Genomic DNA, 24,130 nt, shown 5'->3' with positions numbered 1-24,130 from the left:
ACCCCTTACTTGTCAGTTCATAGATTGCTAAATAAGTCTAGCTTCTGAGATGATGTTTAAAAGCAGGTGCTACGATCTGTCTTTGCTATCTTGCCTCAGAGCTCTGAATGAATTCTGATGATATCATTGCAATAAGATTTTATTTATTTACTTTAAAGATTTTATTTATTCATGACACAGAGAGAGAGAGAGAAAGAGGAAGAGACACAGGCAGAGGGAGAAGCAGGCTCCCTGCAGGGAGCTGAGTGCAGGACTTGATCCCGGAACCACAGGATCGCATGTTGAGCCGAAGGCAGATGCTCAACCACTGAGCCACCCAGGTGTCCCTATCTCATTACTTTCTAATGAATTATTGCAACCACCTCATAAGGTAGAGGAAAGAGAAATGGAGATTCAGCCAGGTCATATGGCCTGCCCAAGGCCTATGGTGGAGTGACTCCCTGTGTCTGCCTTTGGGCCATAGCAGAGCTTGCTCTTGTCTCTGATATCCCTCTGATGAGACTTGTGACACTCATTCGCAAACTCAGAGCTGACTATGGCTTATATTCAACACCTCTTTCGCTTCCTCATTTATTCATGCATTTGCATTACTTTTGTATTTGTCTAGCTCCCCTGTAAGATTAGAAACACCTTTGCCCATACCTCCATTTCCTATTCACAGTGGGTATAAAAGAAATGCCTGTTAAATAAATACATATATGTATGTACAAACAACTAAAACCTTTAAAAACTGTTAATGAAAATGAGGAAAATTTAAATAATTTAAACCTCATTAATTCATTTGGCATATATTTACTAAACATCTACCATATACCAGATATTGTTTTAGACTTTCAGGATAAAGTCCCTGCTCTTATGAATTTTATATTCTAGAAGAGGCAGACAATAAAAAAAAATGTAGTATATGCTCTCTCAGTGATAAGTGCAATTAAGATATATGAAGCGTGAAAATGTTATGAATGTGATATTTTAGACAAAGAAGTTCATTTTGGGCAGTTCATTTTGGGTGGCTTAGCGATTTAGCGCCACCTTCAGCCCAGGGCGTGATCCTGGAAACCCAGGATCAAGTCCCACGTCGGGCTCCCTGCATGGAGCCTGCTTCTCCCTCTGCATGTGCCTCTTCCTCTCTCTCTCTCTCTGTCTCTCATGAATAAATAAATAAAACCTTAAAAAACAAAGAAGTTCATTTTGAGGAGGTGGTATTGGAGCAAAGGGCAAAATGAAGACACCAAAAGTGACATGAGCAAGATAGTAGACTAGGAAGCTCCAAACTCTTGTTCCCACAGAAGACATTCAAACAAACAAGCAAAAAACAAAAACCTTATAGGAATTCTGGCAAACAACGTAAATATCCAATCAAGAAAAAGCCACATTCAAAAACATTGAAAATTTTGTACTGTTTTTACTCAGTCTTGCCCCACAGCTTTCATGGCATAGCAATAATATTGGCCTGAAAGAGGCAGCAGCCCAGTCCACAATTCCTTCCTTTGAAACCAGAGGGAGCAGAACAGAACTTACTTATAACATTTGATCTGCCTGGGGGCTGAAGAATTTGTATCTGCTTTGTCTAACCCAAAGCTTAGATAGAAAAGTGGTAAGCACTGCTCAAGAAAGCTGCAGAGGGATTACAGACCCACAGATGCCTGAGGGAAGACATTACAGGTGGAGATGTACAACAGATTATCTAGAGCCACGAGAAGCTGGATGAGACTCTGGAAAATTAAGACTTTCAAAAGTAGCCATGTATACAGGGGAATTAGTAAAGCCACACAAGTTGAGGGAAGACACATACTCAAAGGGACATGAAAATACCTTGAGCTTTCACCTTGAGCTGATCTCAAGGTCTAGAGAAGAGCCGAATAATTAGAGAAGGGTTGCTTGAATGTGATGCCAGTCTGCAAAGACTAGGAGAGATGGATTCTTTCAAATGCCCAATTTTCAACAACATCAACAAAATTACAAAACATACAAAGAAACAGGAAAATATGATCCATTTAAAGGAAGAAAATAAATTGACAGAAACCATCCCTGAAAAAGGACAGGCATCAGACTTACTAGACAAAGACCTTTTTTTTTTAAAAATTATCTTTAAGTACCCTGAAAGAGCTAAATAAAAACACAAAAAGCTAAAGGAAATCATGAATATTATATGTGCACAAAATGAGAATATCAACAAAAAGGAATTACAAAAAGGAACTAAAATTTTTTTGAGCTAAAAAATAAGTAACAATTTAAAAATAGAGGAGCTCAACAGCAGATCTTGAGCAGGCAAAGAATCAGTGAACTTGAAGATAGGACATATGAAATTATCCTGAGGTGAAAAGTGAAGAAATGTGAACAGAGCTGAAGGAACATGTGGGCATCATCAAATGGACTCATATGCATTATGGGAGTTCTAGAAGGAGAAATGAGGAAGAAAGAGGCAGAGATTATTTGAAGAATTAATGACTAAAAACTTCAAAAATTTGAGAAAATACATGGACCTACAAGTCCAACAATCTCAATGACTCCAAATAGGATTAAACCCAAAGAGACAACACCAAAAACACATTGTAATCAAACTATGAAAAGAAAAGACCAAGAATCTTGAAAGCAGCAAGAGAAAAGTGATTCATCATGTACAAGAGATCCTCAATAAAGTTTGAGCTGGGGCACCTAACTGGCTCAATTGGTAGAACATGAGACTCTTGATCTCAGTGTTGTGGGTTGGAGCCCCACAACGTGTGCAGAGATTACTTAAAAATAGAATCTTAACAAAATTTGCAGCCAATTTCTTGGCAAGAACTTTGGAGGCCCATAGTGAGTGGAATTATGTACTTAAAGTGCTTTAAACAAACAAAATCTGTCAACTGAGGGGCGCAGCGGTTTAGTGCCTGCCTTTGGCCCAGGGCGCGATCCTGGAGACCCGGGATCGAATCCCACATCGGGCTCCCGGTGCATGGAGCCTGCTTCTCCCTCTGCCTATGTCTCTGCCTCTCTCTCTGTAACTATCATAAACAAATAAAAATTTAAAAAAATTCTGTCAACTGAGAACTCTATATCCAGCAAAAATGAGGGAAAAAATAAGACATTCCCAGATGAATAAAAGCTAAGGGAGGTCATTACCATTTATTGGATCTGACTTCCAATAAATGCTGCAGAGCCCTCTAGGTTAAAATGAAAGGATTCTAGACTAACTTTTAGCCATATAAAGATTTAAAGGTCTCTGTAAATGGCAAATACATGGGCAAATATAAAAGCCAGTGTTACTATAATTTTTATATTTTTTATATTTTTTATATTCTACAAGATTTAAGAGACATGCATGGGGATAATTATAAATCTATGTCAATGGGTTTCCAATACATAAAGATGTAATTTGTGATATTAATAACAAATAGCATTAGTTGTATCAAGTGCAGTTTTTAATTATTATGAACCATCACTTGCAAGAAACCAGCTTCATAAAAGAAGCCTATATGTGTGATTGAAGTCAAGATAGTATCAATTTGAAATAGATTGTTACAATTTTATGATATGCAATCCTCATGGTAACCACAAAGAAAATATTTATAGAATACAAAAGGAAAAGAGAAGGGAATCAAAAGTGTCACTACAAAAAATTAAACATAACGGAAAACCATAACAAAGGAGATGAGGAATGAAAAAAGCTATAATACATAAAATTTTGTGTGATACGTACTAAAACAAATAACAAAATGGTAAAAATAAGTGTTTCCCTTTCAGCAATTGCTTTAAACATAGAAGGATAAAACTATCTAATCAAAATATATGCCCCAGATTGGGGCAGCCTGGGTGGCTCAGTGGTTTAGCGCCGCCTTCACCCCAGGGTGTGATCCTGGAGACCCGGGATCGAGTCCCATGTGGGGCTCCCTGCATGGAGCCTGCTTCTCCCTCTGCCTGTGTCTCTGCCTCTCTCTCTCTCTGTGTCTCTCATGAATAAATACATAAAATCTTTTTAAAATAAATAAAAAAATAAAAGAATAAAATCTTTTAAAAAATAAATAAAAAATAAAAATTAAAATAAAGATTTTATGTATTTATTCATGAGAGACACACACATGTTCCCCATAGGGAACCTGCTTCTCCGTCTGCCTATGTCTCTGCCCCTCTGTGTGTGTCTCTCATGAATAAATACATAAAATCTTTTTAAAAACTATTCTTGGGGCGCCTGGGTGACTCAGTCTGCCTTCAGTTTGGATCATGATCTCAGGGTCCTGGGATCAGGCCCCATATCAGGCTCCCTGCTCATCTATTCTAGCCATGCCTAGGTGGCTCAACCAGTTAAGCATCTGCCTTCCACTGGGGTCATGGGATCATGACCCCAGTTGGGCTCACCACTCAGCAGGAAGTCTGCTTCTCTCTCTCCCTCTGTGTGCTGGCTTGCTCTCTCTCTCTCTCAAATAAATAAATAAATAAATAAATAAATAAATAAATAAATCTTTAAAAATTAAAAGTAAAAAAATTTAAAAATCTTTTCTACCAATCTTTGTATTAAAAAAAATATTTTAGGGGATCCCTGGGTGGCTCAGGAACAGAGAGGGAGGATGGACAAATGTGCCCCATTCAGTACCTACAACTGAGGCATGCCAACCGCAACACTTGTGCCCCAGCTACCACCTTTCACTGCAAGTAGCTTTAGAGTGAGGCTTTTGCTTTGTAAATATCACTGGCAACAGTTTATAACAGCAAATGAAGTAGTAAATACTTCATGAACAAACTCTCTGCTCCCAATTTCAGCACAAATTGGATTAGATAATCATTTTCATGAAGATTTCCATATGCCACAATCCTAATCATATCTTAAAGTGAACAGAACAATTCCATGAAGATAGAGTTGATCCTTTCAGATTGGGCTTTTAAGAATTGCCTGTGCATAGTATTGGTAAAATATGAGTTCTGATAATCATGAACAAACAAAGCCTCACTTGAATTTAATTTCATTTTAAAAGATTTTTTATTTTTATGTAATCTCTATACCCAACGTGGGGCTTCAGTCTAAAACCCTGAGATCAAGGGTTGCATGCTCCACGTACTGAGCCAGCCAGGTGTCCCTAGTAATTTCATTCTGTAATACTTGATTATTTTGTAGTAGTTTTGGGGGGTAGATGTAATTTAAAAAATTAATAGAGTTTATTTTTGAGCTGTTTAGGCTTATGGAAAATTGATGGGAAAGTATAGAAAGTTTCCACAAACCGCTCACTGTTTCGTCTGCATTTGCATCTTGTATTAGTGTCATGCATTTGTTACATTGATGAGCCAGTACTGATACATTATTATTATCTAAAGTCCAATAGTTTACATTAGGGGTCACTCTTTGTGTAGTATAGTCTGTGTGTTTTCACAAATGACGACATGTGTCCATCATTATTGAATCCCAGAGAATAGTTTCATTGCCCTAAAAATCCCCCCACTCCACATATCTGTCCTTCCCTTCCCCAACCTCTGGCAAAACTATAAAACTCCTAGAAGATAATATAGATGAAAAATCTTTAGATACAACATCAAAAGCATGATCTATGAAAGACAAATTTGATTTTGGACTTTATTAAAATTAAAAACTCCTGCTCTGTGAAAGACACTGTTGAGAGAATGAAAAAGCATACCATAGACTGGGAGAAAATCTTTGCAGAACTTGCTATTTGATAAAAAACTGGTATCCAAAATATACAAATAACTTTAAAAACTCAACAATAAGAAAATTAACAGTCTGCTTAAAAGTGGGCAAAAGGGGGCACCTGGGTGACCCAGTTGGTTAAGCATCTGCCTTCAGCTCAGGTCATGATCTCAGGGTCCTGGGATCGAGTCCTGCAGGGAGCCTGCTTCTCCCTCTGCCTTTGCCTGCTGCTTACCCTGCTTGTGCTCTCTCTTTCTGTCAAATAAACAAAATCTTTTTTTTTAAAGTGGGCAAAAGATCTGAACAGACACCTCACCAAAGAAAATATACAAATGGCAAAAATGCATATGAAAATGTGTTCTAGCCTGGGTGGCTCAGCGGTTTAGCGCCGCCTTCAGTCCAGGGTGTGGTCCTGGGGGCCTGGAATCAAGTCCCTCATCTGGCTCCCTGTGTGGAGCCTCTTTCTGCCTCTGCCTGTGTCTCTGCCTCTCTCTCTCTCTCTCTCTCTCTCTCTGTCTCACATGAGTAAATAAATAAAATCTAAAAAAAAAAAAGAAGAAGAAGAAGAAGAAGAAGAAAAAGAAAGAAAGAAAGAAAGAAAGAAAGAAAGAAAGAAAGAAAGAAAGAAAGAAAGAAAGAAAGAAAGAAAGAAAGAAAGAAAGAAAGAAAGAAAGAAAGAAAAGAAAAGAAAATATGTTCAAGGACAGCCCGGGTGGCTCAGCAGTTTGGCGCTGCCTTCGGTCCAGGGCATGATCCTGGAGACCCAGGATCGAGTCCCGCATCGGGCTCCCTACATGGAGCCTGCTTCTCCCTCTGCCTGTGTCTCTGCATCTCTCTCTCTCTCTGTGTCTCTCATGAGTAAATAAATAAAATCTTAAAAAAAGAAAAAAAGAAAATATGTTCAAGGGGCACCTGGCTGACTCTGATAGAACCTGTGACTCTTGACGTCAGGGTCGTGCGTTAAAGACCCACAATGGGTGTCGAGCCTACTTAATAAAAAACAAAGTAAAAAAAATATATGCTCAACATCATACATCATTAGAGAATTGCAGATTAAAACAATGACACATGACTGCAAGCTTATTAGAATGGCTAAGTTTCAAAACTCTGACCACACCAAGTGTTGGTGAGGATGTGGAACAATAGGAATTCTCATTCATTGCTGGTGGGAATATAAAATGGTACAGTCAGTTTGAAAGACAATATGACAGTTTCTTATAAAACTAATTGTGATTTTTAAAGTTGGAAATCAAGCCTATGAACTTATTTGAAGTCAATAGTGCCATAAACAGCTTTTCTTTAAGAGCTAAACAAAGCTTAAAATACAAGTAACAATGGAGGCACCTGGGTGGCTCAGTCCGTTAAGCATCTGATTCTTACACCAGGACACCTGCACCCCGATGTTTATAGCAGAATGTCCACAATAGCCAAACTGTGGAAGGAGCCTCGGTGTCCATCGAAAGATGAATGGATAAAGATGTGGTTCATGTATACAATGGAATATTCCTCAGCCATTAGAAACGACAAATACCCACCATTTGCTTCGACGTGGATGGAACTGGAGGGTATTATGCTGAGTGAAGTAAGTCAATTGGAGAAGGACAAACAGTGTATGTTCTCATTCATTTGGGGAATATAAATAATAGTGAAAGGGAATATAAGGGAAGGGAGAAGAAATGTGTGGGAAATTTCAGAAAGGGAGACAGAACATAAAGACTGCTAACTCTGGGAAATGAACTAGGGGTGGTAGAAGGGGAGGAGGGCAGGGGTTGGGGGTGACTGGGTGGCAAACACTGAGGTGGGCACCTGACCGGATGAGCACTGGGTGTTATTCTGTATGTTGACAAATTGAACACCAATAAAAAATAAATTTACTTAAAATTTTTTTTTAATTTTTATTTATTGATGATAGTCACACACAGAGAGAGACAGAAACATAGGCAGAGGGAGAAGCAGGCTCCATGCACCGGGAGCCCGACGTGGGACTCGATCCTGGGTCTCCAGGATTGAGCCTTGGGCCAAAGGCAGGCGCTAAACCGCTGCACCACCCAGGGATCCCCTACTTAAAAAAAATTTTAAAAAGCATCTGATTCTTGGTTTTGGCTCAGGTAATAGTCTCAGGGTGGTGGGATCGAGCCCCACATTGGCTCTGCACTCAGCTTGGAGTCTGCTTGAGATTCTCTCTCTCCTTTCCCCTCCCCTCTGTCTCTCCCCTCCCATACTCATGTTTCTCTCTCTCTCAAATTAATATGTAAATGAATTATTTTTAAAGATTTTATTTATTTATTCATGAGATACATACACACACACACACACACACACACAGAGGCAGAGACACAGGCAGAAGGAGAAAGTAGGCTCCATGAGGGGAGCTGGACCTGGGACTCGATCCTGGGTCTCCAGGATCATGCCCTGGGCTGAAGTCGGCACTAAACCGCTGAGCCACCAGGGCTGCCCAATAATTTTTTTTTTAAAAAGCAAGTAACAACAGAAAACTAGATTTCTGGTATTGGACCAGCAGTACCAAATAATGCTATATGAGTGCCTGAATAATAAACCCATTTTGTAAGAGACAATTTTAAGTACATACTGTAGATTTCCCATCATTCAGGCATACTTCACTCTACATTTTAACAGATAACTGTTCATAAATAAAACTATTTTTAAAAAGGTATAATCCAGTTTTTTCTTTTTTAATTTTATTGACGCCATATAAATTTAGATGTGTCTAAGGGCTTAGGTCAGTAGTTTCCAAACTGTGAACAAAGGGGATCCACAAGGTGAAAACTATTTCAATGACAATGTTAAAGATGTTATCTGCTGCTCTCATTTTCTCACTAGTGTAGAGTGGAATTTTCCAGAGCCTACATGAAGTGTGGTATCACAACAGATTGAATACTGATATGAAAATCCAGCTGTCTTGTATTAAACCAGACATTAGAGAAACATGCAAAACTGAAAAAATGAGTCCACTTTTCTCACTTTTTTTTTTGGGAAACATAGTACTTTAAAAATACATTATTTGGCCAAAATTAACAACACAAGAGACAACAGGTGTTGGCAAGGATATGGAGAAAAGGGAATCCTCTTATACCATTGGTGGGAGTGCAAATTGGTGCAGCCACTCTGGAAAACAGTACAGAGGTTCCTCAAGAAGTTGAAAATAGGGCTACTCTATGACTAGCAATTGCACTACTGGGTATTTACTCCAAAGGTACAAGTCTAGTGACCAAGGGGACCCCTGTACCCCAATGTTTATAGCATCAATGTCCACAATGGCCAAATGATGGAAAGAGCCCAGATGTCTGTCGACAGGTGAATGGATAAAGAAGATGTGAGCTATTTATTTATTTATTTATTTATTTATTTATTTATTTATTTATTTATTTTGGAATACTACTCAGCCATCAACAAAAAATGAAATCTTGCCATTTGCAACAATGTGGATGGAACTAGAGGGTATTATGTTAAGTGAAATAAGTCAATTGGAGAAAGACAATTATTACATGATCTCATATGTGGAATTTAAGTAACAAAACATCATAGGGGAAGAGAGGAAAAAAAAAGCAAAACAAAATCAGAGAGGGAGACAAACTGTAAGAGACTCTTAATCACAGGAAACATTATATGTTAGTTAATTGAATTTAAATTAAAAAATTTAAAAGTGTGAGGATTTGAGGAACTCAGGTAATTTGGATGTTAAGAGACACTCTGTGTGTCTCTCTGTGTCTCTCATGAATAAATAAAGCCTTTGAAAAAAAATCTAAATCCAGCTAATAATCACCTGTTTACCTGCTTATTAATATGTATGGTAGCTGCATTTTATCATAAATTTTGATTACACTTTGCTTTATAGGTTTTTATGCCTTATTTAGCTAGCATAGTGAGATATTTTTGAGTATAATATGGTACTTAACCTTAATTATGAAGGCAATTTTACCTAGACTTCAGTTAATTGTGGGGAAAAAAGGCGTTTTGTATATACTTTTGATAAGGGCAAGTGGAATTTGAAAGAAAAAACTATTATTATATAAAACTTATCCAAAATTTTTTAGATATTTAAAAATAGGGGCACCTGGGTGGCTCCATGGATGAGCATCTGCCTTCAGCTCAGGGCCTGATCCCGGGGTCCTGGTATCAAGTCCCACATTGGGCTCCCTGCATGGAGCCTGCTTCTACCTCTGCCTATGTCTCTGCCTCTCTCTGTGTGTCTCTTATGAATAAAGAAGTAAAATCTAAAAAAATTAGAAAGTTAAAACTAGAAAGTTAAAAGTAGAACTACACTATGATCCAGCAATTGCACTACTAGATATTTACCCAGAGAATACAAAAATACATGCATCCCTATATTTATAGCAGTGTTTTTTTACAATAGCCAAATTATGGAAAGAGCTCAAATGTCAATAAACTGATGAATGGGTAAAGAAGATGTTGTATATATATGCAATGGAATATTACTCAGCCATACAAAAGAATGAAATCTTGCCATTTGTAATGATGTGGATGGAGCTAGGGAGTATCACGTTAAGTAAAGTCAGTCAGAGAAAGACAAACACTATATGATTTCACTCATATGTGGAATTTAAGAGACAAAAAAAAAACATGGGGGAAAAGAGAAGAAATCTAAGAAACATGTATTTTCATTTCTTTTCTGGAAAGTATCTAGGAGTGAAATTGCTGGGTCATAATGTAGATGATATTTAACTTTATGAGAAGCTGCCACATTTTCCAAAGTGTTTTACCATTTTACATTTTCCAACAATGTATGATTGTTTCAGTTTCTCCACTTCCGGCCAACAATTGTTTCAGTTGCTCTGTTTCCTTGTCATTGTTTTTAATGTTAGCCATTCTAGTGGATAGGAAATGCCATCTCGTGGGTTTGATTTGAATTTCCTTTTCAGAAAACATCACCTATTGTATTAAATTATTTAAATATTCATTTGAATCTCACTTATTTTATACAATTACATTTAATTTTAAAATCTGCTTTGGTTTTATACCTGTATAAGCTGCTGTAAGAATAATGCATGGATGGGGCAGCCAGGTGGCTCAGCGGTTTAGTGCCGCCTTCGGCCCAGGACGTGATCCTGGAGACCTGGGATTGAGTCCCACCTCGGGCTCCCTGCGTGGAGCCTTGCTTCTCCCTCTGCCTGTGTCTCTGCCTCTCTCTCTCTCTCTGTGTCTCATGAATAAATAAATAAAATCTTAAAAAAAAAGAATAATGCATGGATAAGGAAATACTGCCTCAGTGTTCCATATCCAGCCTTCTGTGAGTTGTTGGCAGAACAGAGATGTGTCGAGCCATCCTAGCTTCTTTTCATTGATCATTTACCTCTTCTCATCCCCAGGACTTGACAGAAGCCAGGGAAAAGTTCTCGGGGATATGTCTGAACATAGTGCTGTGATTGTTGGAGCACGGATGGTTGTGGGCAAGAGTGCACACGTGCACAGGTGTTAAGGAACTGCATGCTCCTCATGTTCTGATTTTTGGCAACTTGACTCTGTACTTGGAGTCAGTCTGTACAGTTACTTATGTCATTGTAATGAAATCACTTCTGTGACATTTCAATAAATATATGAATAAATACATAAAGAATGGTACAAAAACCAGAATAAGGTGTTTATATCTAGCTTTCTGTTTGTATGTAATTATGTAACATCATAATAAAAATAATATAGGTCAACATTTGAGGGTCATAATTTTTCCTTTACAAGATTTAAGTGCCTTTCTTTCTTTTTTTTTTAAAGATTTTTTTTTGTAAGTGCCTTTCTTAAGTTTGAACTACTAACCTAGCCCGTACATCCCTGCTATTCTAGTTTGTCCAATTCTCAATAAGTTAATTCAGCTACAGCTTTTTCATCTCCATTTACAACTTGTTTATAGTCACTTTATTTGGATTCAGGTGTTTCTCAAACCTCCATTAAAATTTCAAAAAGTGTACTAAGCTAGGTTTTTTTGTATAGATAGCTTTCATTTTGTTAATGTTTACTGGTGTAATTCTTAGACAGTAACTTTATTCTTCATATTATGAATATCACAATCGAGTGTGTGACAAACTCAAAATACCTCCAAACATCTCTTTACTAGGTTCTGAACATTTTGATAATATTAACTTTGGGAGATGTATATGGCTTTTAAAATTTGGACTTGAGGCTATATATATGAATAATGTGCTGAAAATGTTTTAAATTTATTTTTAAATTATATATAGAGTATTTATATACATTTAAATTTTTAAAAAAGATTTTATTTATTTATTCATAGACAGACAGAGAGAGAGATTGAGAGAGAGAGAGGCAGAGGGAGAAGCAGGCTCCACGCAGGGAGCCCGACATGGGACTTGATCCTGGGTCTCCAGGATCACACCCCGGGCTGCAGGCAGTGCCAAACCACTGCGCCACCGGGGCTGCCCTATATATTTAAATTATATATAATTTACTTTGTAATTTAAATTGTATATTTATATATCATATATAAAATACATTATATATATTATATTCTATATTCTATATATATAAACATATATATATGTTAAACAATATTATTAAGAGTTTGGAAAACACAAGAAAATAAAAAGAATTACCCTTACTCTAGTATCCCAACACATCCATGGTCATCTTGTAAATTAATTTACAATATTTTACAATATTTTAATATTATATATTTTTGCATGATTATACTGTAGGACACATTGTTCTCCATAGACTTGACAATGATAATTTTTTTTTAATTTTTTATTTATTTATGATAGTCACAGAGAGAGAGAGAGAGAGAGAGAGAGGCAGAGACACAGGCAGAGGGAGAAGCAGGCTCCATGCACCGGGAGCCCGACGTGGGATTCGATCCCGGGTCTCCAGGATCGCGCCCTGGGCCAAAGGCAGGCGCCAAACCGCTGCGCCACCCAGGGATCCCTGACAATGATAATTTTTAATGATACATAATCTTCATATTGAGTACAATTACCATAATAATAATAACAACAATAATAATAATAATTGCTGTATCTAAAATGTACCGAGCTCTCACTAGGTGCCCATAGAATTGTTTAATTCCCCACAACAACTGTCCTTTATTTTATTTAACCTTACTCTGTCTTGGGATCCCTGGGTGGCTCAGCAGTTTAGCGCCTGCCTTTGGCCCAGGGTGTGATCCTGGAGTCCCGGGATTGAGTCCCACATCGGGCTCCTGGCATGGAGCCTGCTTCTCCCTCTGCCTGTGTCTCTGCCTCTCTCTCTCTCTCTCTCTCTCTCTCTCTCTTTCTTTCTGTGTCTCTAATGAATAAATAAAATCTGTAAAAAAAAATAACCACTCTATCTCAAATTCCTTCCAAATTTTCACTACCTTTATGCATATGATCTTTCTTTAGGTTGAATTATCTCCAAAGTGAGATATTTCCAGAAGTGAGTCATAAAACATGAGCCTTCTTGTTGCCCGTGATACAAATTGCCAATTTTTTTATATGTTTTTTTTTAATTTTTATTTATTTATGATAGTCACAGAGAGAGAGAGGCAGAGACACAGGCAGAGGGAGAAGCAGGCTCCATGCACCGGGAGCCCGACGTGGGATTCGATCCCGGGTCTCCAGGATCGCGCCCTGGGGCAAAGGCAGGCGCTAAACCGCTGCGCCACCCAGGGATCCCCAAATTGCCAATTTTTATCCCTGAAGGCTTATATAAATATAAATGTCACTAAAAACACAAAAAGTGCCCATTTCAGGGCATCTTTGTCAACATGAGGTATTATAATTTAGTAGGTTATTTTTTTAAAGCTTTTATTTATTTACTTATGAGAGACACAGAGAGATAAAGAGGCAGAGACATAGGCAGAGGGAGAAGCAGGCTCCCAGCAGGGAGCCTGATGGAGATTCGATCCCAGGATCATGACCTGAGCCAAAGGTAGACACTCAAACACTGAGCCACCCAGGTGCCCTAGTCTTGTGAAATTCTTAAATGATTTTTGAAAATAATACTGTCTTTTCCAAACTTACCAACTACAGGAAGCTAGATTAAAGAAATCTCAAGTCAGATCAGTTCCTCTTTGGCCCTTGCAATTCTACAACCATGCAATTGGGTTTGTGATGCTAAGGCTTAGGAGGCCTCCACATAGTCGATTAAATTTAATCAAATTTATTTCATCATTTTTGATAATCTTATGTATATGTGGTTTGGGGGATTCTTTGAACAGCTTATAACATCTCATTGATTTTTCCCTCATCAGTTTTGATTAATGAGGAAATGAAATTAAGTTGTTTGCATACTTTATCCAAGATTGGTGTCATATTGGCTAAGTCAAATCAATACTTGAGCAAATATGAAATTACAGCTTCTTTATCATGGAATATTAGGTATCATTATTAAAGATTTCATTTAAAAAATAGTCTTTAAAAAACAGCTACTACTGGCGCTTCTGGGTGGCTCAGGTGGTTGAGCATCTGCCTTCAGCTCAAGTCATGATCTCAGGGTCCTGGGATGGAGTCCCTATTGGAGTCCCTGCTCAGTGGAGAGTCTGCTTCTCCCTCTGCCCCTTCCCTCCACCTGTTCTCTCTTTCTAATAAATAAATACAATCATTTTTAAAAAAAAACAACTGTTATCATTTTACATTATTTGCTATTTAGGCATTTTGAAGTTTTTTCATCTGAAGACACAAAGAAAGTAGACTATGGGCATTTTTTTTTTTTTAATTTATGATAGTCACACAGAGAGAGAGAGAGGCAGAGACATAGGCAGAGGGAGAAGCAGGCTCCATGCACCGAGAGCCTGACGTGGGATTCGATCCCGGGTCTCCAGGATCGCGCCCTGGGCCAAAGGCAGGCGCCAAACCGCTGCACCACCCAGGGATCCCGACTATGGGCATTTGTAATGGCTTTAGCATTCATAATTTGACTCTGCATGAGTGCCTTCCAGGGTTGCAGTTTTACTAGTGAAGTTTCAGAAGCCACTTAGCTAATGACTCAGTTAACCAACCACCCAGTGTTATATCTCAGTGCTCTTTTGTTTTCTCTACTCCTCCTCAAATTTAGTCACAAGTGATAAAAACTTGCTTTATTTTTTAAAAAATACTTTATTTATTTATTTATTTATTTATTTACTTACGTATTTATTTATCTATTTACTTATTTATAGTGTGCAAGCACTGGAGCGGATCGGCAGAGGGAGACAGAGAATCTCAAGCAGAGTCCATGCTGAGTGTGGACCTCTACTCAGGGCTTAATCTCATGATCCTGAGATGAGGACCTGAGCTGAAAGCAAGAGCTGGATGCTTAAATGATTGAGCCATCCAGGGGTCCGAAATTTGCTTTGTTTTTTAATAACAGCTGTAGTGAGCTGTAAGTCACTACCATACACTTTACTTCTTTAAAGTATACAATTCAGTGGTTTTTAGAATATTCCGAGTTGTGTATCCATTGCCACAATCAATTTGGGAGCTTTTTATTACTCTATAAAGAAACCTGCTATCCTTCCTTGCATCTACTTCTGCCATTCCTCTGTGCCGTGCCTTCAGCAACCACTGCCTTACTTTCTGTCTCTATAGATTTGTCTAATCTGGACATTTTAAATTAGTGGAATTGTACGATATGTGGTCTTTTGTGTTTGGCTTCCTTCACTAAGCATAGTGTTTTATTTTATTTTATTATTTTTTTTTTTAGCATAGTGTTTTAAAGGTTCATCCATGTTGTCCATGTACCAATATGTCTTTTCTTTTATGGCTGGATAATATTTCATTGTATGGATATACCACATTTTATTTGTTCATTCATTGTTGATGGACATTTGGTTTATTTCCACTTTTGGGCTATTAGGAAAATTGCTGATATGAACATTCATGTACAAATTTTTGTATGGACGTATGTTTTCATTTCTTTGGGGTATAGATTTAGGAGTGCAACTGTTGCATCATAGGGTGACTGTATATTTAACCTTTGGAGAAACTGCCAGACTGTTTTCCAAAGTGGTCAGTTGCACCATTTTATGTTCTCATCAACAACATATCGGGTTCCAATCCACATCTTCACCCATATTTGTTGTTATTATTTTTTTATTATAGTAATCCTAGCACCTAGAAGTGCCTGGGTGGCTTAGTGGTTCAGCATCTGACTCTTGATTTTGGCTCAGGTCATGATCTCAGGGTCATGAGATCGAGCCCCACGTGGGCTCCATACAGGACACGGAGTCTGCCTGGAATTCCCTCTCCCTCTCCTTCTGCCCCACTCCCCCTCAACTCATGCTCTCTCTTGCTGTCTCAATCCCTCTTAAAAAAAGACAAAACAAAACTCTCCATTAATCACAATAGGAATTTAGTTATTTAATGCAGCCACTAATCTAACGTTACCAATAAAATCTAAGCAGTTATATCACAAAACCAGGGTTGTATTCAGTAGACATACATTAACAATCTATACAACTTAACATTACACCAGAAAAGGAACTGAATGCAAATTTCCCCTGATTTTTGGTGGTCATCAAATATCATGGCACCGGTTACCAATAAAATTGTAAAAAACATTTTAAATATTCTCAATAAAATGGTAAAAAAATTATTTATTTATTTATTTTTAAAGATGTTATTTATTTATTCATGAGAGACACACAGAGAGAGAGAGAGAGAGAGGCAGAGACACGGGCAGAGGGAGAAGCAGGCCCCATGCAGGGAGCCTGATGTGGGACTCGATCCCAGGACTCCAGGATCACACCCTGGGCCAAAGGCAGGCGCTAAACTGCTGTGCCACCCAGGGATCCCCAAAATGCTAAAAAATTCAATGAGCCTTTTAGTTTCCATATCAGGCTGAAGATTTAAAATATCAAGCTGGCCCCAATCTGTAAAAAATGACAGATAAATATTTACAGTGACTAGGCAGGTTATTTAATTACAGTGTTACTGGAGGACTACTCATCCTTAACAAAAACAAAAACAAAAACAAAAAACAAAACAAAAACAAACAAACAAAAAAACCACACACCTCTCTGAGGTTAATTTCTCAGTGCAAACAAGTCTTTGTAAATACTGTGATAATATAAACTTGGAATCAAGACAGTGATGAAAAATAACACATAAGCCAATCTTATTTCTGATCTGTCTTCGTAAAGCCCTCTGGTGCCAACGCCCAACACTGTCCCCAATATAAAACTAAATTAAGAAGAGCAAAGTGACTCTACTTGCTGACATTGTTCTGCAGAGTTATCTTTCAGTAGGGCAAGGCTCAAGCTCCATTAACTTGCTTCTCTTGAGTGTGATTAGCAGAGAACCAAATTTATAAACTGATAGGATTGCTCAAAATACTGAACACACTTTTCTTTTTTTTTTTTTTTTTTTTTTTAGATTTTATTTATTTATTCATAGATACAGAGAGAGAGAGAGGCAGAGACACAGGCAGAGGGAGAAGCAGGCATCATACAGAGAGCCTGACGTGGGACTCGATCCAGGGTCTCCAGGATCACGCCCTGGGCTGCAGGCGGCGCTAAACCGCTGCGCCACCGGGGCTGCCCTGAACACGCTTTTCAAACAGAAGCAAACTTCCGCCCCCAATTGTTAGTTTCATGTGCCAATATTATTCTTCAAACTTGCATGGATACCAATAAGAAAAAAATTAGGAAAGCTTTGACCACATCTTGTACCTTTTGTCAAGGCTAAAGCACAAAATATTTCCATATTTTAATAGGAAAAAACATCAAACACATAATAAAGGAACTGCAGTGACAGTAAAGCTAATACAAAAAACCAATTCAGAAGACCAATTCAATTTTTCTTTCTTCAGTGAAATCTGTAAATAAATCAAGTTTTCATAGAAGTTGCCATTTTATTTGTTTTCTCTTTCCCAGGATCAGAAATTCCAAAATCTTAGGGGAAAAAATGGGGGAAAAATAACATTGCATGACAAATAGACCTAAATTCATAAAGAACCTTTTTTTAGAAATGAGATATTCCATAAAAAAAGAAATATTACCATTTGCAATGATGTGGAGGGAACTAGAGGAGCTAAGCAAATTAAGACAATCAGAGATAAGACAATTATCCTATGATCTCATATGTGGAATTTAAGAAACAAAACAGAGGATCGTAGGAGAGAGAGTAAAAAATAAAACGACAAAATCAGAGAGGGAGACAAACTATTAGAGACTCAATCATAGGAAACAAACTGAGGATCACTGGGGAGGAGGGGGTGGGAGGGTGGGGTAACTGGGTGATGGGCATGAAGGAGGGCATGTGATGTGATGAGCACTGGGTGTTATATATGACTGATGAATCACTGACCTCTACCTCTGAAACCAATAACACATTATATGGTAATTAATAGAATTTAAATACATTTATTTTTAAAAGCCTTAAAAAATGAAAACAAAAAATTAGGTATTATGGAAGAAAACACCATGAAAATAATAACATGAGAATTTTTAGGCCCAGTAAATTTGAGTCCTGGTCTTCATAAAGATACAATAGCTTATGTAAGAAACTATAAATATATAGGACTCCAGGAAAAGTCAAAACACATGTTATTTAACATTCTGTAGGCCTAGACAACTTTTGAGGTGAAGGAAAAGGATAGCCAATTGAGTCTTCACCTAAGAATACAGAACTAGAATCTTCACTTAAGAATACAGAACTAGAGAACCCAGAAGTGGACCCTGAACTTTATGGTCAACTAATATTCGATAAAGGAGGAAAGACTATCCATTGGAAGAAAGACAGTCTCGGGATCCCTGGGTGGCGCAGCAGTTTGGCGCCTGCCTTTGGCCCAGGGCGCGATCCTGGGGACCTGGGATCGAATCCCACGTCGGGCTCCCGGTGCATGGAGCCTGCTTCTCCCTCTGCCTGTGTCTCTGCCTCTCTCTCTCTCTCTCTCTCTGTGTGTGACTATCACAAATAAATAAAAATTAAAAAAAAAAAAAAAAGAAAGACAGTCTCTTCAATAAATGGTGCTGGGAAAATTGGACATCCACATGCAGAAGAATGAAACTAGACCACTCTCTTTCACCATACACAAAGATAAACTCAAAATGGATGAAAGATCTAAATGTGAGACAAGATTCCATCAAAATCCTAGAGAAGAACACAGGAAACACCCTTTTTGAACTCGGCCACAGTAACTTCTTGCAAGGTACATCCGCTAAAGCAAAAGAAACAAAATCAAAAATGAACTATTGGGACTTCATCAAGATAAGAAGCTTTTGCACAGCAAAGGATACAGTCAACAAAACTCAAAGACAACCTACAGAATGGGAGAAGATATTTGCAAATGACATATCAGATAAAGGGCTAGTTTCCAAGATCTATAAAGAACTTCTTAAACTCAACACCAAAGAAACAAACAATCCAATCAGGAAATGGGCAAAAGACATGAAGAGAAATCTCGCAGAGGAAGACATAGACATGGCCAACATGCATCTGAGAAAATGCTCTGCATCACTTGCCATCAGGGAAATACAAATCAAAACCACAATGAGATACCACCTCACACCAGTGAGAATGGGGCAAATTAACAAAGCAGGAAACCACAAATGTTGGAGAGGATGCGGAGAAAAGGGAACCCTCTTGCACTGTTGGTGGGAATGTGAACTGGTGCAGCCACTCTGGAAAACTGTGTGGAGGTTCCTCAAAGAGTTAAAAATATACCTGCCCTACGACCCAGCAATTGCACTTTTGGGGATTTACCCCAAAGATACAGATGCAATGAAATTCCGGGACACCTGCACCCCGATGTTTATAGCAGCAATGGCCACGATAGCCAAACTGTGGAAGGAGCCTCGGTGTCCAACGAAAGATTAATGGATAAAGAAGATGTGGTTCATGTATACAATGGAATATTACTCAGCTATTAGAAATGACAAATACCCACCATTTGCTTCAACGTGGATGGAACTGGAAGGTATTATGCTGAGTGAAGTAAGTCAGTCGGAGAAGGACAAACATTATATATTCTCATTCATTTGGGGAATATAAATAATAGTGAAAGGGAATATAAGGGAAGGGAGAAGAAATGTGTGGGAAATATCAGAAAGGGAGACAGAACGTAAAGACTGCTAACTCTGGGAAACGAACTAGGGGTGGTAGAAGGGGAGGAGGGCGGGGGGTGGGAGTGAATGGGTGACGGGCACTGGGGGTTATTCTGTATGTTAGTAAATTGAACACCAATAAAAAATAAATTAAAAAAACCCAAAAAAACAAAAAAACAAAAACAAAAACAAAAACAAACAAAAAAAAAAGAATACAGAACTAGGGGGTTCCTGTCTGGCTCAGTCAGTAGAACATGTGACTCTTGATCTCACGGTTGTGAGTTGAAGCCCCATGTTGAATGTAGAGATTATTTAAAAATAAAATCTTGAAAAAAAAAAAAAGAATACAGAACTATGAAGCATTGCTGGGTCAGAAGGGAGTTCCAAAATGGAATAATTTGTGAAATCATACAACTTAGATATATTTTTAAAAGGAAAGAAAAAGTACTAAATAATTACAGTTCCCTCCAAAAAGGAAATCTCAGGGCGTTTGGGTGGCTTAGTGGTTGAGTGTCTGCCTTCCGCTCAGGCCATGATTCCCGGAATCCTGGGATCGAGTCCCACATTGGGCTCCCCACAGGGAGCCTCCTTCTCCTCTGCGTATGTCTCTGCCTCTCTCTTTGTGTCTCTCCTGAATAAATAAATAAAATCTTAAAAAAAAAAAAAGAGGAAATCTCAAATTAAGGAGAAAAGATTCTGATAGTGTAAATGAGCCTGGCTCATAAAGCAAACCTAACAATGTATCCAAGATTCTGTCCATAAAAGTAAAGCCATGGATGGCATCTTTAATATTAAAGAAATAGGCTATAAAAAAAAGTTCTTTCTCAGACATGGTTTTAGTAAAAGGTCCTTTGTGCTCCTTTGTGGGCACATTATAAAGTTCCATGAGTTTGCTCACTTTCCAGTATTATTCATAGACCAGTTCCAAAGAAAAAGAGCCATTTAATGCAGTGACTTCCCCATTGGCTGTTACTATGTAAATGGTATGCATCAGCTCATCTGGTTTGGTTTTCCTTTGCTTCAAAGTTCTTCAAAAGCTGACTTCACAGACAGATTCTTGACAAGTGATCAACAGTGGCATCACCTCAAACCTTTATATATCTGGTCTGTGGACTGTCATCTTTTTCCATTAGTGTGGGAGGAGACCTGAATACTTCCTGTTTCAGTAGCACCATCTAGGACTGGATCAAATGCCACTGTTGCATTGCTGTTATCAAGCTGATGCTGGGAATGACCAGATCTTTGGGTCCTGCTTCCTGATCACTGTGTGTGGAAGCATCACTACAGTAAGAACTGTCGCCACTGTCCTCTGCTCCAGTTCCATTTTCAGTGTGCTGCTTCTTGCCTTGCAATGATCTGTTCATGGACAGTATCTTCAGTCCTTCATCCGTGCTGTGACTGAGTGCTTGTTGATCATTGTGCTTGTTGATCATGGCTAGTACTCTCTCTCCATGAACTTCATATTCTCCATGACTTGGATAAATCTTGCTGATGAATGCATCAATATTTGAATCTGGTCTTCGTGATCTTTTAGAAACTAGCTTTTTTTGACAGGTAAGATATTCTTTTTTTTAAATTTATTTTTTAATAGAGAAAGAGAGAGAAAGTGGGAGAGGCAGAGGGAGAGGGAGAGAGAATCCCAAGCAGACTCCACGGTCAGCATGGAGCCTGACTTGGGGCTCAATCTCATGACCCTGAGTTCAAGACCTGAGCCCAAACCAAGAGGTGGACATTCAATCCACTGCGCCACCCAGGCACCTCAGGACGTTCTTTATTGCCACTTCTGAGGGCTGTGATAGTGTAGTCTGCCCGAAAGCTATGTAAACACTCCTTTGCAATCATGGTGTTCTCCAACATATGCAAACAAATTGGGTATATTAATTGACTGTGTAGTCTTGAAGATGAAACTACAATTTCTAAGCCATCTGTTGTTGCCACCTGAGATGTTCATTGTAATTCATATAAACAGAGTTCCCATATTTTGCTTAATGGTTGAATTCTGAGACATTGTGGCTCCTGCCCCCAGCCCAGGACTCACTGGCCACTGCCACATCCAGACTCAGGTACCAGCCACATGATATCAAAACATATTTCTGTTTTTTAAATTAAGATTTTATTTGTTTATTTGGTAGACGGAGAGCACAAGCAGGGGGAATGGGTGCGGGAGAAGCAAGTTCCCCGCTGAGCAGGGAGCCCTATGTGGGACTCAATCCAAGGACCCTGAGATTATGATCTGAGCCAAAGGTAGACGCTTAACTGACTGAAACACCCAGCCACCCCATCAAAACATATTTCTTAATGAAAAAATGACCTGAAGTGAAAGTCAGTGCTAGATCTGGTGACTAAAATGTAGGAAAAGCTAAGAGGCATATAATCGTTTTTTAGCCGGAAGACTATTTTATAACTGACTTTCAAATCCTGTATATATAGGAATCATTGAGAATCTGAAGGATAACTTAAAATTTTCAACTAAACTACACTGTAGTAATATTCATGAGTTTGGGGATTTGTAAAGGTCTCAGGACTGGACCTGTGAGTGCCAAGAATCTAATCCAGGTTCGAATCCTAAATTTGCCTTGTCACAGAGACAGTATTTTAAGAATCTTGCCCTTGAGACAGAACATGAGAGACTCCTAACTCTGGGAAACGAACAAGGGCTGGTGGAAAGGGAGGTGGGCGGGGTGGGGGGGGTGACTGGGTGATGGGCACTGAGGGGGGCACTTGACGGGATGAGCACTGGGTGTTATACTATATGTTGACAAATTGAACTCCAATAAAAAAAAAAAAAGAATCTTGCCCTTAGCTATCTCCTTGCTTCAGTGGCAAGATAATTATTGAGCTATTCATTTGTGCTTTTAGTCTCACTGCCATAGGAAGACTCAAATAAAGGTGAGAGATTTTTAATATTCTTTGTTTCTCCATCCAAGAAGCCTCTGTGTCCTGAGCTTGGGCTCCCCATCCTTTGAGAGCTCCTGATGGCTTTTATGTTGCAAAGCTGGGGAAAGAGGGAGTACAAGTAGGATTGCCACGTAACATATGGGATGCCCAGTTAAATTTGTATTTCTGTTAAACAACTGATAATTTTTTAGTGTAAGTAACCTCCCCCCATTATTTGTTGTTTATCTGATGTACAAATTTAGCTGCATATTCTATATATTTACTCAATTGATAACCCTAAGTGAAGGATAAAATTTACAGCCCCCTCACCAAGCTCCCCCACCCCATAATGATTTGGAAGAGTACAAATCATTTCAAAGAGACTATATTAAGGGTGGAGGAAGTGGAGTGGCAAACTCAAGAGTTGGCGTTTTGGGAATGGCCTCTGGGGTTGGATTGTGCAGGTCTGGGACCTGTGCTTTACTGCCATGTGACTCCTGAGAAAGTCTAGCCCGCCCAGGGAGCTGGCAGCGGGGGTGGGTATTGTGGAAGCTGGACAGTGTGGTGGCTGGGGAGCTGCACGGCCCAAACCCCTGCCAAAGGGGGATCCCTGGTGGCTCAGCGGTTTCGCTCCTGCCTTTGGCCCGGGGCTCGATCCGGGAGTCCCGGGATCGAGTCCCGCGTCGGGCTCCTGGCATGGAGCCTGCTTCTCCCTCTGCCTGTGTCTCTGCCTCTCTCGCTCTCTCTCTCTATGTCTATCATAAATAAATAAAAATAAATCTTAAAAAAAAAACCCTGCCAAATAATCCTATACGCTGTATGGCTCAAGATAAAGCAACAGGGGCAAATGGGACTTGTCTGACACATTTCAAGTGATTCAAATGATTGGCATGAAGTAAGTGCTTTAGTTAACGTTTTGAACAAATGGAGTAATATGATGTTTCTTGACTTTCCATAACATACATCAAAATAATATTCATTGTACTTCTATCAAAGAAGTTTCTTTCGCTTCCTCCTTTCCTGAATGTCCATGGATTTTGCTCTGTTAGGGCTTATCTGCTTTGGCACCAGGCACAGCAGTCAAAAAATCCCCGCAGTGTCCATTTTACTGTCCAAATTACAGAAAAATACGTACTATTTGAGCACCACAAAAATATCACAAGCACCATCTAAAAATGGTTTCAGCCTGTTTTTAAGCATTCTCCAGTACAATATTTTAGCACAGCTGAGATATTTTGAGAGTCCCTTGGAGGTTTGTGATGAAGGAATGGGACCAGTATTTTTCAGTTTACTCAGCCTAATTACTAAATGATTACTAATACAAATAATTTCTATATCTCGAGGTATATGTGTGACTTTGAACATGGTAGATCCTTAAGGTAGAGTGTGAAGAGTGGAGATTGAATGCCTTTCCTCTGCTGTGAGCAAATCTGCCAGACGGATGAGCTGGAGAAGGTCATTCATCCTCTCCAAACTAGTTTCTCATTTGGGCTCAGAATTAAATATCACTAAGGTTCTTTCCAATATAAAGAGATTGCTATTTGCTATTCAAAGACCTGGATTTTAGTCCTGGCTTTGCTGTGTGACCTTAGGCAAGCTATAAAACCTCTTTCAACCTCTGACTTCTCACTTGTAAAATGGAGATA

At 38.8% G+C, this 24,130-nt stretch overlaps 1 pseudogene; it reads right to left on the bottom strand.

Moving 5' to 3' along the window:
• Positions 1 to 19,909: 19,909 nt before the first annotated feature.
• LOC144319252 (E3 ubiquitin-protein ligase RING2 pseudogene) lies at positions 19,910 to 21,449 on the bottom strand (annotated as a pseudogene).
• Between the last annotated feature and the right edge of the window lie 2,681 nt (positions 21,450 to 24,130).

Source organism: Canis aureus, chromosome 8 (assembly GCF_053574225.1).
Source record: "Canis aureus isolate CA01 chromosome 8, VMU_Caureus_v.1.0, whole genome shotgun sequence".
In the NCBI taxonomy this organism is placed as follows: domain Eukaryota; kingdom Metazoa; phylum Chordata; class Mammalia; order Carnivora; family Canidae; genus Canis; species Canis aureus.
Note: the sequence above shows the minus strand (reverse complement) of the source record. Positions and strands in the feature narration are given on the sequence as shown.